Source organism: Balaenoptera ricei, chromosome 10, assembly GCF_028023285.1.
Source record: "Balaenoptera ricei isolate mBalRic1 chromosome 10, mBalRic1.hap2, whole genome shotgun sequence".
NCBI classification, from domain to species: domain Eukaryota; kingdom Metazoa; phylum Chordata; class Mammalia; order Artiodactyla; family Balaenopteridae; genus Balaenoptera; species Balaenoptera ricei.
This window is the reverse complement of record NC_082648.1, coordinates 40,957,475-40,963,103: the sequence shown is the minus strand read 5'-3', so window position 1 is coordinate 40,963,103 and position 5,629 is coordinate 40,957,475. Positions and strand designations below refer to the sequence as shown.

At 40.8% G+C, this 5,629-nt stretch overlaps 1 pseudogene; it reads left to right on the top strand.

The window, feature by feature from the left end:
• The first annotated feature begins 624 nt into the window (after positions 1 to 624).
• Positions 625 to 2,817, top strand: LOC132373725 (olfactory receptor 8S1-like; annotated as a pseudogene).
• The last annotated feature ends 2,812 nt before the right edge of the window (positions 2,818 to 5,629 follow it).

The window sequence follows — 5,629 nt, the reverse complement described above, 5'->3', positions numbered from 1 at the left end:
GGTCCCGAGTTGCCTGGTACCTTGCCTGGTACCTGGTACCTGGTACCTGGTACCTGGCAAGGCAGGGCAGGAACAGTTTGGAACTGGCTAGGTTGAATAATTTGGGAGGCTCTGTGCTATAGGGGTGGTCCCTAGTTGCCTGGTACCTGGCTCTGGGATGGTTAAGGCAGACGAATATTGTTTCCTGGCTTGTAAGGGCTACATAGAGGAGATATGGCTGTGAATTGGTTAGTGTGTATAATAAAGGCATTCTCCCTGCTAATTCCTTTGCTATCTCTAAGAATTAGCTATCCCTGGTGAGAGGCAGACTCTCCACAGCCAGAAAGTTTAAGATGTCAAAACATCACATTATACAAAAAATTAAAAATATAAACAATACACTGAGCCAGCTCCTTACTGGCAGTTCTCAAAGCATATTTTACAAGCCAATTAAACATCTTTGTCAGTGAATCTGAATGAATTCTGCCAACTTGTCTACTGATTGGTTCATTGGATTATGTTCACAGGTTAATTTGGACTTGGTAGCTAACAAGGGCTTGATTGCTGGGTGAAGAAACAATAGGAGAAAAGTCTCAGTCTCCCTTAAGTAATTAATTGCATCAGCCATAAGACAGGAAGGCCAGAATGAACCAGCTGACTGAGCCAACAAGTTTGAATAGTGATCTTGAGGCTGAGTTTGTGTGTCAGTGTCAGGTCAGAGCAAGTGAACCTGGGCAAGTTCTAGGTTAGCATAAGTTAGCTAAATCTGGTATGAGAACACAGAATGTAGCAAGGTCTGAATATAACATAACACTCTTAAATAGAACTTAATTATGGATCTGTAGAGGGGAATAAGTAATCATGACCCATTGAGACAGGTGCCTTTCCACAGTAGAACATCTGGGGTATCTCTGGACTAATTTCCTTGTGCTCTAATTTCTAAATTTTAAAACTTTAACATACTTTTAAATGTTTTAACATCATGTGACTTTTCTAGGAGAAGAAGAAAAAATAACCAAAAAAATTCTCATCTTAATTAAAATAGTACCAAGTCTCTGGTTTCCATGTGTCCCTCCATCCAAGGATGTTTTCCTTCACACATTCAGCCAGCACCTTCAAAAACCTCAGTTTCAAACACTCTCCTACCACAGTCACCTCTATTTCTGATTCATTTAATTTAGTGTTCCTACACCAACCATTTTTCACATGCATTGAGAACACTAATCCTTTATGTTGACCACATTTTCATTTCATACCACTCATATCCTTACTTCTCTCATTACACAGGCAAGATTCATTCACTTAATCACCAAGGAAATTTCTTAACTCCATAACCCATCTCTCCTTTTATTACATCACATGTCTGACATAAATGCAATGACTGACTTACTCTCCACATATACCAAACATGAGAAAAATCACATAAGAGTGATCACTGGACTCAAATTTATAACCAAAAATCTGGACTAGACTTTGCCACTGCAACTAATCCAAAGTACTTATTTCAAACACCAGTCTCCCCCCTGCATACCCCCACTGATAACTTTACCTTTCACCTTATTGACATTATAGAGGCTATAAATGGGAAACCCCCTTCCCTTCCAGATACAAAAACTTCCCTGTATCTTTCTCCACACTTTTTACTTTCCTTCCTCTTACAATGGATCAAGCATCCCTATTCCCAAGGTAAACTCCTCCACTCATTCTCTGGATCCTATTGACATTCCCCTTTCAATAAATGCAGCCCTTCCACCTACATTAGCAACTTCTCTCTGCATCTGCAAATGCTGTAATCTATCATCCATCTAAATATTTTATTAAAGACTGAGCAGCATCAGCTTGATCTAGAGTTGAGGGCGTAGAATATAAGAAAATCAAAGATACTATGGAGTCTAGAGAGTTTGTGAAGGTGGTTCAAAACTTGAACTTGGATCCCAGAGTCAAGAAATAATGTGTATAGAGAAAGGATTTAAGGCCCAGAGGAAATAGAGAGGCAAAAAATGAGGTTCAAAATGCTAGTTTTATTCCAAGGGAAAGTTTCTTCTTTTTGAGAAATGCAGCACCATCACCAAGTTCACCATCCTCAGGCTATCTGCTGACCCCCACATCGAGGCTCTGCGTTTTGTGCTACTCCTTGGGGTTTACTTCCTAACCCTGATGAAGAATCTGGTGATGCTGCTGGTGATCAGTGCTGATTCCCGTTTCCATGTACCTATGTACTTCTTCCTAGGACAACTCTCCTTCCTGGATATCTGCTACTTCTCAGTCTCAGTGCCCAAGTTGCTGGAAAATCTCTTGTCTAAAAAGAAAGCAATCTCAGTAGTGGGTTGCATGGCCCACATCTTCTTCGTGTCTGCCTCTGAGGGCATTGAATCCTTCCTGTTCCTAGCAATGGCCCATGACCACTACGTTGACATTTTTCATTCTCTGTTATTCAGTCAGGTGATGAGAAACCAACTGTGTGTGGGACTGCTGTTGGCCTAGTGGGGCCTGGGTTTTCTGGATGATCACATCAATATCTTTGGAGCTGGCAATTTAGAGTTCTGTGAGCCCCACACTGTCTCCTATTTCAGTTGTGACCTGCCCTCCCTCTTCCCTCTAGCCTGCTCCACCAGTCTCACTGTCCTGGCCTGGTCTTATGTCACACATAGCCTTGGAACTGTCCTCCTCATTTTCTTCTCCTATGCTCGCATTGTGTCCACCATTCTGAGCATTAACTCCACCACAAGCAAAAGCAAGGATTTCTCTGCCTGTTCCTCCTACCTCACTGTAGTATCTTGTCTAAGTCTTAGATTTTCACTTGAGCAACTGGGTAAAAATGGTGGCATCACTTACTAAAATCAGCATGATTGGGGGAAATGCACAATAGAAGGGTGAAAATTAAGGATTTGATTTTTTGTTAGTTTGGCTGTTTGGTTAGTTGCATTTTGGCTAAACTGCTTAAGATGCTTATTAGACATTAAAGTGGAATGTCAAGTTGTACGTATTATTTTGACGTTCTGGGGAGAGGTCAGGGCTAATATTTGGCGTATATGTGGTATTTAGAGATATAAGATTAGCATAGAACATCTAAGGAAAATGAAGTGAAGAGGAGGTCCTGGGAATGAGATCTGGAGCAGTCCAGCATTTCTAGTTCAAGCTGAGAATGACCCAGCAAGAGAAACAGGAGCAGCAGCCATTAAGTAAGAAAGAAAATCAGGAAATTTTTGTGTCACAAAATCCAAGGAAAGAGAATGCTACAAGGACGATAGAGAGGTCAGCTGTGTTGGATGCTGAAGAAGAAAACAGAAAAGTTACCATTGGGTTTTGCAACATTGGTTTTAAAGGGGTTGACAATATTGACAAGAGAAGTTTCAGCTAGCTGGAATAAGATGAGGAGAGAATGGCAACTGAAAAAGTACAAAGAGCAACCATAGATAAATTTACTGAGAAGTTTTGCTGTGAAGGAGATTGAGAAAATGGAGCAGTAGGTTTAAGGAAAGTCAAGGGTTTTTTTTGTTTGTTTTTGCTTCTTGCTTTTGGTTTTGTTTTGTTTTTGAGAAGAGATACTAAAGCTTGTTTAGGTGTTTGTGGAAATGGTCACATAGGTAATATAATATCAAGATTTGGATCAGGATGGAGGCAAAGAAACTTTAGCTGATGGAAGAGAGTTCCTGAGGAAGTTCAAACAGAGGCTGGATGGTCACTTACGGGACATGTTGTATGGGACTCATGCATCAGATTGGAGATTGAAATAAAATGATCCATGTGATCCTTTATGCTCCATAGAATCCTGTGATTCTAAAAGGCTTATCTGTTTGCATATATGTGAGAGAGTGTGGGTAGGAGTATATGTGCATGTAAGTTTACACTGAGGTCGAGTTTTGTCAAACCTGAGGAAGCCCCAGGCTGGTCTCTGGCTAGCAGAAGGGTTTATAGGCCCTCAGTGTCCACCCCATATCCTCCTCTTTCTCAGGACCACAATAGAGGCAGGAGTGCCAGGGGTCCAGATAACTGGCTACTGCTGTTTCCCCATGAGTACTGATTAGTTCCCAGCTCCCTGGGGCCCTCATTACTCCCTCTCACTCTTTAAGAACCAGCCTGGTGTATATGGGTACCAAGTAGAGAGAGACTAGAGAAAAATGATACAAGTCACACAAACTGGCCAGGAGCCCTCCTTAGAACCAAAAGTGATAAAGGAGGAAGAAGAAGGAAGAAAAGGAGGATGGCTAAAGCTTCTTAATAGGTACTGACTCAAACCAGAGCCCATGCATACCAACACTTCAGGCTTTATCCAAAACTAAACACAAGGTGACTGTTTAACTGCATTAAACACAGTTTTCAACTGGTTGGGAAAGAAAACCAGCGTTTCCTGAAGTCTGAGTTCTTTGAGCATTGCACATCATTCACTCTCAAAGTGACACAGAAGGCAACGACTCAGGTCTCCATGTTAGAGCGAGACTCAACAGTCCTTCTTGGTCCTTCCCATCCCATGAGATGTGAGTAATCTTACTAGGTTCCAAACCTTTTATTGCACAGCAGAGGGAACTGAGCTCAAGAAGAAGCAGCAAAAACTGCCTTGCCAAACTGGCAAAAGTAGGTAATGACAGAGCTGGGATGAGATATTTATGAGGTTGAGCAACTTGCCACTTTATTAATCTGTAATCTGTCCTTTCCCTTCATTTATAAGATGAAGTTCAAGATTCCTTTGGGATATAATGGGGGGGGGCTATAACTTCAGTGGTGGGGGGGGAGCTGAATGGAGCATTTCTGAATAATGGAGCGAGTTTGGAGTATTCTCTGGTTGAAGATTTCCTAGATAAATGCCAGGATCTTAAGCTGAAAGTAATTTGAGAGGTCATTTAGTTCAGGGCCCATCTCCAAGCAAGACCAAATCTGTAGAAATCACAGCCTTAATTGCACAGCTTCTTAGAATTTTTCAGAGATAAAGCAAAATCTGTAACTCTCTTTTACATTCTTGTCACAAAACAAGATTTTTTGAAAGTTTTCATTATCTAAAAGTCTAAACACCTTGTGTCTACAAAGATTTACTCAGGAAGACCACAAAGTCTGCAACTAGGGTAAGAAATGGAGACGAAAAAAGGACATTTTTGATACCCCTTTCTTCCTACTACACCAGAGCACAGCTCCTCTTGTCTTCACTTCAAGACCTTCTCTTCCCTTAAAAAGCTTCTTTCTTTCCTTTTCTACCAGGAAACTTTCGATATCCTTCAACCTTCCCAGTGGCCTCAAGACCGTATCCTCCAGCCACATTTCCTAGACCACAAACTTGGGATTAAAGAGTTAGTAGACAGGGGACAGAAATAAGAATAAAGCAGAATAACTAAGAGAAAAATTAAACTACTTGAGCCAGTTCCATTCTCCAGCTGAGCATTTAAGACTCCTTCTTGAAGAAATGGCTTCTCAGACCAAGTTCAATCTTGTTAGAGAATATGCAGGGTAGAAATAGAATGGGAAGAGGAAGAGGTGCATATATTTTGTTGGATTGAGCTTAATTAATTGCTGAATTTGAAGCAAAAGGGTAGAACTTGGATTGCATATTACCCCCCATAAAGATATTTTTCATTGAAAATATAAAAAAACATATTTTAAAAAATGTAAAATCAAGACAACTGACCATTCTGTTACTACCCAAACAACTCAGCTGTTT